We start from the raw sequence: 12,341 nt of genomic DNA, 5'->3' as shown, positions 1-12,341 counted from the left end.
CAGGCTTCAGCCCTATGGCCACAAGACACTGAATTCTGCTAACAACCTGAAGGAGCTAGGGAACAGATTCTCCCCCGAGGCCTCCAGCTAAGAGCTCAGACCAGCCAATCGCTTGATCTCAGCCTTGATTTCAGAGCAAAGAAACCAGACTTCTGACCTACAGGACCATGAGATAACACCTTTGTGCTACTGTAAGCCACTGAGTGTGTGGTCATGTGTTATGACAGCAGTAGACAATCAATCCAAACTCTCCCTGTACTTTTCAAGACACATCCCAGTCTAGGCCTGCTCAACCAATCTTAATTAATTTCCCTCTGCTCACACACACCAGCTCTTGGTTTCTGCCAGCCCAGGCTCAGCTTTGGCACAGAGCTTACATTCTTTGCAAAAGGAAAAAGAAAACAGTGAGACATAGCTAAACATTAGAAATTCAGGGAGTTTGTGGCAGATGGAAAGCTATGCTCTCTAGAACCCCTTCAAGAAAGAAGGCGCTGTCCAGCTGTGGGGAAGTGTGGTCAGCAAGCAGCTCCAGCTGTCAGCACTTTCAGGACCCACTTGGGGGACAGAGAGGCACCCTTCATATGGCCATACGCTTTCCAAGGATGTTTGCATCTGATGGTTGAGCAAGGGAGCAGGGATAGAGAGGCCCAGCCATGTTGGCTCAACACAGGCCACTCTGACAGGCAGACTTTACCCCAGAGCTTCCCACAAGGCTGGCGGAGGCTTTATCAGGCCCACATCGCAGTTTTACTTCCTCCTGTGCCCAATCCTGCTCCCTGCTTTCTTTCACAGATTAATTGCTGATAAACAACTTGGAACCCCAAATCTACCTCGGTATCTGCTTCTGTTGAATTCACCCTGTGACTAATAAAAAAAAAAAAATAAGGCAGGTTAAAGAGATACTGTCTGCGATAGCAACACAGAGGAATGAATAGCTTGTAAAAATTGTCATGCTACGAAGACTCAGAAAAGTCAAACGAAAACATTTTTAAAATTATGGCTAAGGTCATATGAAAGTAAGAGATATCCCAAAATGCAAGAAACAAAGATGAAACTAAAAATCAAAATAGTAAGAGTGCAAGCTGACATGGTATGAGTACAGAAATAGCTGGACCTGGAAATAGGACTTGATGGCTAGGAGACTTGATTGTTATTCACACACAGGGGCAGAAGAAAAGAACTTAGGCTTATTTTGAAGCAGAAATTGAGGCTAAGAACACTCATAAACCTGGCACCCTAAAAGATCTACATCCTCAGTAGAAGAAAAACTCAATTCATCTTCCAATAAAATTATAGAGAAGCTTGTTTTATGAGTAAGAAAAAGAAATATCCCCAAAATTGCCACAAACATGCATTTGGAGTTCCACTTGAACTATAAGAATTTCCTATACTTAGTAATATAAGAATTTCCAGGCTGAGAATTAAAGTAAGTATGTCATGAGCCAAAATATCTCTGGAGAATCAAGCAACAGCAAATCGTCTGCCCTTGATTCCCTCAGAAAAAACAATACCAGCAGAAGATGCATTCACAAGTTATGACACATGTTAGGGAAGGATCCAGGATGTGAGAGGCAGATAGGATGGAATATAAAATAAGCAATAATTAAACTAATACAAGAGTTTTAAAAGGTATAGAAGCTACAAGAAAAGATGCTGAAAAAAGGGAAACCTGACAGATTTGAAAAAAAAACTAAAATAACCCCTAAAATAAAAATCTTAATCATTGACTGTGAAACTCATTCATGGTTAGGTTAAACAGCTAATCAAACAGAACTGCAGAGAGAATTAGCAATGTAGAAAATGGATCTGAGAACATTTGCCCAATATTCCCATAGAGGTGTGCCATGTGGATCTCCCTATAAGATATTCTGTTGAAGAGAGCTTAATTGACCAATATCCCCAACTACTGAACTTCTGGATTCACACTGCATTCACTCTGAGGACTACCTAGTCTCAGGGGTACTAGAGTCAGCTCATTCCCACTCAACATACAATCTTCTAATGGGTAACTTTTGCTCAGGAACTCCTCATCAGAACATTCCCAGAATGACCCTTCAGTCTAAGCTTCTTCCTATCAAATCTTTCTTTTCTTCTCACCCTTCACAGTTGTCAGTCTTGCATGAGGGTCTGAAGGCTCTGCCTATCTATTCCTGTTCCCTCCCTCTTTGTCTTTTATTTCCTACAATAGATCTCGTGCATACCTAATCCTACCTTGCCTTCTGCTTTTCAGAAAACCCAAGCTTATACAAAAACTAGAGGCCCGAAGCATGAAATTTTTGCATGGATACAATCCCTAGGCCTGGCCTACATCAGGGCCATCTTCCCCAGCTGCCTACAGCCAGCCCCTCCCCACACCACCACCCACCTCTGGTTCCCCATTTGCCATCAGGTGATCAGAGGCTGCCAGCTGGGGGGGAGGAACCAAAAGGGCAGCCGTTCCCGCCTGCTTGCTGGCCCTGCCCCCACCGCGGGACACCCTTTGTGTGTCGGGTGACCAGTGGGGTGTGGGCCTTGGCCTGGCGCCATCCATGTCCCCGCCACCACCCTTGGTTCCCCATTCACCATCAGGCGATGGGAGCCTGCCGGCCAGGGAAAGGGACCAAGAGGTGGTCAGTGCGCTTCATAGTGACTGGTCGAGCAGTCATTCTGGTTGTAATGCCATTAGGGTCAATTTGCATATTACCCTTTTATTATATAGGATTATTATGTAGGACACAACTAAAATAACTAAGAAACTTTAGCATTGAATATAGGAGGAAGGAATCAATATTAGTATATTTAATAATGCTTTTATTGTATAAAGGCAAGGAGTTTGCCAGAGAGTTTATTAGATTTATATTTTGTTAAGAATGCATATTTAAAATGTAGGGACAAACTCTTAAAGATTACAAATAAGATTCATTATTATAAACCCAGAACAGAGGAGAAACCTATTAGCTGTATGAAAGAAGACAAAGCAAAGTAAGAAAAAAGTGAGATAACTAAAAAGAACAATTTAAGATGGCAGAACAATACAAGCAAAGTAATTACAATAAAATACTGAAACTATTCAGTTTATTAGAAATCAAGCTATATGTGATAACAAAAGAAACACCTAATCTTAAGGTTCCCCACAATAGAAACTAAAATTATGTAGAAAGATGTTCTAACAAAAGACTTCCTAAAAGAGGGCTGCTTTCTTAAATATTAGTAAAGAAAACCAAGGTTAAAAAAAGTTTTTTTAAGCATTACAGGAAAAAGGAGGAACATTTAATAATGATAAAAGAAATTTACTAGAAATGTCATAATCCTGAACCTGTAAGCACCTCACAACATAGTTTGAAATACATAAATAAAAATAGGAGGAAAAAATTTCCAAGGGAAATGGAAAATTACACAATCCTAATAAGAATTTGATATACTTCTCTCAGGATCTTAGAAATCAAGTGAATAAAAATTATTGAGGACATAGATTTGAATATATAAGTATATATACAATCCAGCACAAACTATTAAAGAAGACATGTTCTTTTTAACTACACAAGGAATATTTACAGTAATTGATCAAATTTTGTTGAGCAAAACTCAACAAACACCAAAGCATTGGCATAATACAGATCTCATTCTCTGACTACAATGCTATATTAAACTAGATATCAGCAACAAAATAACCCCAAGTCCCATACATTTGACTATCTTAAAACACAATAATTAAGTCATCTGTGATTCAAAAATTAAACCATAAGAGACATTTTAAAATTAAAATATTTAGAATTGAACAGCAATTTTTAAAACACATTATTAATCAGAACTAGTGGGATACAGCTGAAGTGATATGGAATTCACAACCTTAAATTCATGTATTAATGGAAAAAATGAAAAATAATGAGTCAAGTATCCAATCAAAGGGTCAGTATAATACTTAAAAAGTAAACTCCCAAAATGTCAAAGTAAAACAATAAAGAAAAAGAGAGTGAGTGGGTAGGGTAGAAGTGGTTATTTATTTCAGACAAAATGGTTAAAAAAAAAATGGACAGGCCTTTTAGACAGAAATATGCCAAAAGAAAAACTTTCAGATATTAATAAAATACTTTTAAAATAACAATATGCACATTTTGCTTTCTGCTCTACCATGGAAGGTGACAGAAAATTGGCTTACCAGACTGCAGTTCACAGCAGGTGTATATATAGAGTGGAAAAATCATGCATCTCTTGGCTCATGAATCCTCCCTTGGGGATGAAGTCATAAATGCAGTAACTGCGATGAGAATAGACCCCTGGAGGAAAGGATGATGACAGACTGTGTGAAGGGTGTCCATAGTCCTGAAATTAGAGAGCCTCTCAATTCTGCGACCCAGTTACCCCAGTGAGAGTCAGCAGCGGCAACTTGTGTCCCAACTGCACAACACTCCACCCTGGCCTCTGACCAGCAAGCGGGACTGCCCTTCCTGCTGGCAGCATCACAGGACTTGGGTGCCTTGAAGAGGCTTGTGCTTCTAATCATAAAGCACCTTTTGCTCTTGTATCCTGCTGATCACCCCGTCAAGTCAGCTGATTACTCACATTCTCCCAACAGATGATTCTCCCATCGTATCACATCATTGTCACCAATGCAGCTCATCCATCATCACCCAGACATTCATTCCCCTCACTCCCACCTCCCACTATTCAGTAGCTCCATTAATTAGGTCCAACTGTCCACACCTCCCAGCCTTTAGAAAATCCAACATGGAACTCCCCATTCACATCTGTTTGACTTCTCTACATAGGACTTATCTAGTCATTTTCTTGCTAATTTATTTGATAGTTTCTTTCATGTCTTCCCCCATGAGAACATAATCTCCATGGACCTTCTGTGTCTTTCTTGTTCACCACCATATGCCAGCTCACAGGAGTGCTTAGCACCTTGTGGAAACATAATGCATTTTTGAACATATGATCTAAAGTAATATAAGTAATGAATTAATTTCTTCATGTATATCAGGGAATCTTCTCTCCATATGAAGACAAGAGGGACGATCATTAGCACTAATGTTCGCTCTTTAGTATGATCCTGCCATTTCACAATTTGTAAGCAACTGTAGAGATAATGTTGTGCAGCCCCCTCACGTCCATCTTTCTCTGCCTCATGAGAATTATACTCCTGCTATTCTGGTCCCATGCCCAGATTAAAAGGACTATACTACATCGATTTTAGCTGGGCAAGATGCCAACCAAGGACCATTTGGGAAGAATTCCCCACAGTAGGCAGAAAGTGACACCTCCCAAGCAAGCTTAAACTGCTCTCAGCAGCCAGCGATGCTAAGCAGGCTCCATGTGACACTGCGCTGTGGAGGGTACACCTGGGCATTCTGGGACATGACATCAGCAGCCCAAACTGTTTCTGGTATAAACCCCAACTCTGGCAAACTTACTCACACATCAGGAAACCTTTACACCCTGTTAATCACTGACGGTTTGCAGGTCCTAATTAATCCCTGCCTCTTTGAAGGATTTCTCTTTGGCATTTACTTACTTCAAAGTTGCCTACCAGTTCAACAATCAACAACTCAGGTGATTTTATTTACATTATTTTTGTTTTTGTCAGCATCTACATGTGTGTAGATGCAAAAAAATACAATGGCAATTGAGAAAAAGTGGCCCTAGAATAGTAATGGTATCCTAACCAATAATTTCCCTGCCAAATATTCATACTGTGGCAGAAAACTAATTCTAGCACTTAATGAATCATTTGGTAGAAATTTACTAAAGACTAAATTTTAACAGGTAAAACTGTCAGAATTTCAACCTACTTGGCTAGCTTTCACTGACCACCGTAAGACCAGTCACAGTCAAGTCTAATTGGCTACCTTCCAGGCTTTTCGAATCACCTTAAATTTTGCTTCCTCTAGAAAAAAGAAGGTTCTTTACCCCTTCCAAGACTAATTTAAGTGACCCTGTGTGTTGTTCTTATAGAATCTTCTATTGACTTGTTAATTTTTATTAACTATTATTTCCTCAATAAAATATAAGCTTCTTAAAGATAAGGATTGTGTTTTGCTTTCTCATTGTGTCCATGGGGCTTAGCGCATGGCCTGGGTTAGGATGGGTGCTAAACAAGTGCATTGGGTTGAACAGATAGATGAACAGATGGCTAGATGGACAAAAGGAGTGATGAGTGAACCAGAGTGAACCAGTATAGCAGACTCCTTAGGTACCCGGTATCACAGGCCCTCTGGGTTTAGGACCTCTACAGTAGACTACGAGAAAGCTCAGACTAAATCCTCTTATTGCATTGCACCTCAAACATGATCTGCATGTCTTTCTGCTCAGAGTCTTCTCTGACGCTGCAGGCACCCATTTAGCCCAGCACAGGCACAGCAGGAGAGCTTACACCCTCCAGGATCCTCAGGCAATGAGGTGCAGGAGCCACTGAATGGACATCCAGCCTCCTACCCTCAGTAGCATCTGGGCAAGTCTCATCAAGTCTCAGCGGAATGAAGCCTCTGTTGCCTACAGCAATGCCCTTGACACTACATCCTCATGCTGTCTTTCACTCTTCTCACTCCTTCACATCTGTCCTGAGCTCATCTGCTCCATAAACTGCCTGCACCCACGTCTTTGTCTCAGGCCTTGCTTTCATGGAAACCCAAAGAAAAGTGTCATAATGTGAGAATCTCAGCCTGAGAAAGATGTCCAAGGACCTAAATAATCTCAGACATGACCACCTCAGAGAACATATGTATCATATCCCATATGGTCCACCACTAACAAAATAATGAAACAGCCCAGCCGGTGTGGCTCAGTGTTTGAGCATCGACCTATGAACCAGGAGGTCATGGTTCTATTACTGGTTAGGGCACATGCCCAGGTTTCAGGCTCGATCTCCAGTGTGGGGTGTACAGGAGGCAGCCTATCAATGATTCTCTTGCATCATTGATGTTTCTATCTCTCTCTCCCTCTCCGTTCCTCTCTGAAATAAATAATAAAAAATTCAAAAATTTAAAAAGATAATAATGAGAGAAAGCACCGAACATAGTCCCTAGGTTCCTGGTTAATTCCCATCCTTTCTGCATTGCTTCTTCTATAAGCTCTGTGGGAACCCAAAGACATGAGCCTCTCAGCTACTCTCACCACCTTCTATGCAAATGTCTCAGAAGGTTTCTTACTCTAAAAAATAAAGGCTCTTGGTGAGTAATTAGAGATCAAGAGAAGTGATCAATGAAAGTTGCAACAGCTCATGTTTAGTGTAAAAAAAAATACAAATATACTCTAGTGTTTGTATTTAGATCTTCCACTTTTACAGAGAGTAATAATTGATTAATATTATTGGTTAACTAAATAAATAAACTCAATACCATATTACAAGTACTGGAGGATAGCCATTCTTACCTATACAAAGCTTCACTGCTAGATCCATCAAGTTAAATGTAGATGTAGTTCCCAGGATAGTCACATGTAGTCAAGCCTTATAAATCTGATTCTGCAAAATCAGTGTAGACCAGTAATGGTGAACCTTTTGAGCTTGGCGTGTCAGCATTTTGAAAAACCCTAACTTAACTCTGGTGCTGTGTCAGATATAGAAATTTTTTGATATTTGCAGCCATAGTAAAACAAAGATTTATATTTTTGATATTTATTTTATATATTTAAATGCCATTTAACAAAGAAAAATCAACCCAAAAAAATGAGTTCGCGTGTCACCTCTGACACACGTGTCAGAGGTTCGCCATCACTGCTGTAGACATTGCCACTTCTCCAAATTGCATTTTCATTTTAGGATTTTACCCAAAGATGTGAGATATCTTAGGGTTTCAGGCATCATGGATAACCAGATGAAGAGATTTGGGGGACAGATTGACCTCAAATCAAATCACATAAGTATTCCACTTGAGACAGGATCTAAACTATTCCCTGATGAACATTACTATTCCTTTGACATGCCAATAGTGCCACTCATATAAATATGAAAAATGCTATAATTGTACTATCTCCTTAACACAGAGTTAGAAAAGCCTTGGATTGTTCAAGCAACCAAACATAAAGTGAGCAAACGTCACAGATCCTGTAAACACCTTGTGTCTTAGGAAAGAAATCACAGCACACGCACAACTCTGATATCACACTTGCAGTTCTCAACTGCTGTGTCAAACACCTTGTTTCTGCAAAGAGGGAAATCGTTCCAAGTCTAGGAATTAGTGGTGAGTGAAACTGGCAACATTTGAATTCTTCACGTGTCTAATCTTAACACTATATTTTATGCAAATTAAACTTAAAACAGAAACCCTAAATATATTTTGGACAGAATTTATCAACAGTGGTGGCAAAATTGAATTGCAGCCCTACCACCGTCTCTAACAATACCCCAAAGCCCCCAACAAGCATATGGTTAAGGAAGGATCTTTATTGGGCTTGCTATGCAAATGAGGCTTTGAGAGGAGGCCTATTTTCTCATCAGCATCAAAGTCATCTCTGATAAGCATGCAATCTGGGCTTGCTATGCAATCATAATGTCAAAGCCAATTCTAGCTCTTCCTTCTGACCATATTGTCATCCTAAACCTGCTTTCATAGACACTCGGGGCCCACTATCATCTACCATTTAATTTTCTAAATTTTGTAAGTGAGCTAAAATTTATAGTAACAATAGTTAGCCAATGATAGATTATGTGATTTTTTAAATACTTTGTTTTCTATTATTATTACATGAGGTTTTTCAAGAAACTCTTTGAATGTTTTCAGAACATTTGTTTTCATTAAAATATGGAAATAATTCTATTGTGAAAATTAACAATTTAATACCATCGGACTTGACGGAGATTTCCAACCAATTTTGTCCAGTGGACGTTCCTGTCAGTTAAATAAATGCTCTGATCAATTCCAGGATGCCTATTTTTGGACCTTCAGCATGGGTTTCCCTACTTCAGCAAGGACATAAAAGAAAACAAACTGCAGACGTTGCTCTGTGTTGGGTGCTCTGCCATCCCAACACCCAGGGGTGATTAAACTTTGCTTCTGTCTCTCCATTTATAAATGGGAGCCTGGGTTCTGCGTTGTTCACTAGCTTGCTCAGGGTCACAGTGACAAAGGCAGAACACAGACAACAGAGGTTGAAAATCACTTGCTAGAACTTGCTGTCGCTGACGCCAAAGAGAGTTAATTGGATTAAGCTATATGTCTCCCTCTGTCTCATCTCATTGGAATTCGAAGAGGAGCTGCTACGAGGCCGTGACTAGTGTGTACCACATCTTGCTAGAAGATGCTCTGGGAGTTTACTAGAAAACTTCCTTTGAAACCAGGAGCTAGAGATGATTAAAATTAATGAGAAATAAGATCATTGCCCAAATGGGGAATAGCAAGACCGAGGAGTGAAAACAGACACACGGAGCTTGTATTGCTATAAAACCCTTAGCAGAAAGTGGTAGCACACCCTTCTAAGAGCCGGAACAGAGAGGGCTGGAGTGTGGAGAACAGTTGGGGGTTCAGAAGCTATGTCTTGCCAGATGGTAGTGTAGTTCAAGCCTGTCAGTGAGCTCCAAGCAGTCAGAGAAGAGGGGGAGTGAAAAACATCTTTTCTGTAAATTCTTCAAAATGCACATTTAGCACAAATCACAATGCAGACTAAAATGAATGCTGGGTTTGAAAAAGAAAAACAAGCTTATTTTTATAAGCCGTTCCAAGAATCAAACTCCCACTAACAATCAAGGTCGCCTCTCTTCAAGGTCAAAGGCACATGACGGTGCTGTGAGCAGTAGGGTGAGCATGAGGAGGAAGTGCTCTCAGATGACACACCTCCCTGCCCTCACACTCAGTGCCCACAGAGAGCGACAGACCCGCACGGGGAAAGGGATGCGTGTGCCCTGTTTTGTGAGTCTCCCCACTTGAGAAATATTAATTATCTGGAAAAACAGTACAGTGGCCTGAGGACAGGATTAAATGAAACAAAGATTTCTTCCTGGGGTCGGAGTGGCAGGGGAGGTGAGGAGTGGATAAGCCCCCAAATCCTCATTCCTCAAGGCCAAAATATTAACGGCAAAAAGGAACAAAACACGGGCACACGCCCAGTGAAAGGAAGAGCACGGGGAGCCCAGGGTTGCTGTAAACAGCTGCATCTTAGAGATGAATAGTCCTCAGCCTCCTCAGCCTGCCGGTCTCTTTTCACCCAGGAGCTTAATATGAGCGCTGTGTTAATTATACATTACAATTACACAGAGACGTGGGCGCGTGCGCGCACACACACACACACACGCACACACGCACGCACACTGTAATAATCATGCCGCTATTGCGCACCAGCTCTGGAACTTATTCAGGTCAGCTCGGCCCCTGTGGATACGACCTTTGCTGTCTAGTCTAGTACCTCACCTTTGACTTTCCCCGGAGATGACTACCTGGAAATGAGCTTCCTCCAAAGGGCACACTCTTTGTCAAGGTTTTCCAAGGGAACAGGTTACAAATGTTGTATGCTACGCAGTGACTAAAAAATGTGTGTGTGGTGACAAAATCAAAATGTCCTGACCACACATCTTGGGCAAGTGTGGCCCAGTGTGCTGGGAGGGCCTTACCGTACGTGTGGCAATGCCTCGCAAGGCGGTCGGATCCAGAGCGTGGCTTTTAGGTTGCAGGGGAAATGGATGTTGAAGGCTCTTCCTGTCATCACAGCAGTTTGGGTGATTGCAAGATGGGCCGGGGAACAAAGACTCGGCAGAAATATCCCTGCACTTCCCCCACGCCCAGCTGCCGGCCCTTGACATCTCCAAACTGGCACTTCAGTGAGCACTTAGCCCTGAGAGCAGCGCACAAAATGTAAGGCCAGAAGCATCTATTTATGAAGCGTGGTCACTAAATTAATCTTTTTTTTATGCCCAGCTGTGAAGTGCAGTTAATGAGGATGAGGCAGAAGCTGAACGGGGACATAGTTAGCCTTGGCCTGCGCCTCAAGGCCTCATACCCTTGGCAAAAGAATCAGGACATCTCCCTCCTGACATGGTAAGGGGGTGACAGGGACCCACTGGCAGAGAATCCAGGCAACTTTTACTTCCGTCACCCCATCCCCTCTGTTACTGAACACCTGGCAATGTGTGTGCTCCAACACCATGTTGCCTCCCAGGTCTGCAGCCTTCTCACAAGAGTTGGGCTTCTCCATTTGTCCATCGGTCAAACAGTCGTTGTATTGACCGTGCCCCTCCCATGTCTGAGCACGGGGCCATGTGCTGAAGACATGGCAGTGAGCAAAGCAAACTCCCTTCTCTCAGAGACCTCACCGTGCAGTGGGAGTAACGAACAAGGATGCGAACTAACACACACAGTTTCAGGCTGTGAGGAGGCCTCGCTGGAGGCTGCAGCACAGCTGAAAAGCAACCCTAGCTGGGTGGTCAGGGAAAGCCTCTCTCAGGAAGTGTTGCTTCAGCTCTGCCAAGCCCCAGTGCGGAGACCCAAGCACACGCTCTAACAAAGGGAGGAGAGATATCGAGAGTTAAACACAGCAGTGCTTTGATAAGTGCTCTTGCATTTGATCCCCCCAATCAATTACAGAGAGGTAGTTATTATTAGGGACTCAGCTGTGAAATGGATTCAAGTTGTTTGGTCACTGAAACCCCAAAGAGGCCACATGATGTAATGCAAAGAGACCGGCACAAGTCCAAATTCCCAATGTCCCCGTGGCTGGGTGACTTTGAGCATGTAATTTAATTTCTACATGCCTCAGTTTTCTCACTGGGAAGAGTGGGTTGCTACAAGGGTTAAATTACCGAGCATGCAAGAATTGCCTGGCATCGTTCTTGGCGCACAGTAGGTGCTCCCGGAGTGTTCAGCAGAGCCAATAGTTGTGTGTGGGCTAGGTGTGAAGGTCAGCCCTTTGCAGACTTTTTAAAACTTAATTCCCCTAATGGACACTATTGCTGTCTCCGTTTTAAAGATGAGGAAGCAGAAGCCGAGAGGACCTAAGCAAATTGCTCCATATGTAAAGCTGGTAGGTGAGAAAGCTGGTACTTGACCCTGGTTTGACACGAGACCCAAGCAATTAGCTCACTTCCCTGTTACAGTGTACCCATACGGGAAGTGTCTAACCCCAAGCCAAGTTCCACCTCTACACATGGCATCAGAAGCCATCCACTTTAATATTCCACTGCCATCTCATCTTCCTCTGAGAGGATCAAAAGAAAAAAAGTTCCACTCCATTTTGACCTTTCCTGGTTTCTTCTCAACTGACATGGCATGAAACTCAAAGATCTTTAGTTTAACTCTCTTTATTAAGAAAATAGGCTGGAATAAGCAGAGCTGGGGTGAGATTCCTATTGTTTTGTGTGGTTTACCTCTCTCTCTCTCTCTCTCTCTCTCTCTCTCACACACACACACACACACACACACACACACATTACCTCC

The 12,341-nt window shown here is 42.1% G+C and overlaps 1 protein-coding gene and 1 long non-coding RNA gene across 2 annotated transcripts in view; both read right to left on the bottom strand.

Annotated features, from left to right (window-relative positions):
* Nucleotides 1–4,117: 4,117 nt before the first annotated feature.
* LOC107181725 lies at nucleotides 4,118–7,454 on the bottom strand. The gene is made up of 2 exons (XR_001512428.1): nucleotides 7,351–7,454; nucleotides 4,118–4,256 (listed from the first exon to the last, which is right to left on the bottom strand). It is a non-coding gene; the product is annotated as an uncharacterized LOC107181725 (long non-coding RNA).
* A 282-nt stretch (nucleotides 7,455–7,736) lies between these two features.
* Nucleotides 7,737–12,341, bottom strand: part of LOC102772821 (chromosome unknown open reading frame, human C5orf30) — a 93,868-nt gene continuing 89,263 nt past the window's right edge. The window contains exon 6 of the mRNA XM_015558297.1: nucleotides 7,737–7,820. The gene's annotated coding sequence lies outside the window, so the exon portion shown is untranslated. The remainder of the gene's footprint in view (nucleotides 7,821–12,341) is intronic.

Source organism: Myotis davidii, unplaced genomic scaffold (assembly GCF_000327345.1).
Source record: "Myotis davidii unplaced genomic scaffold, ASM32734v1 scaffold473, whole genome shotgun sequence".
Taxonomy (NCBI): domain Eukaryota; kingdom Metazoa; phylum Chordata; class Mammalia; order Chiroptera; family Vespertilionidae; genus Myotis; species Myotis davidii.
This window is presented reverse-complemented; position numbering and strand designations above follow the sequence as displayed.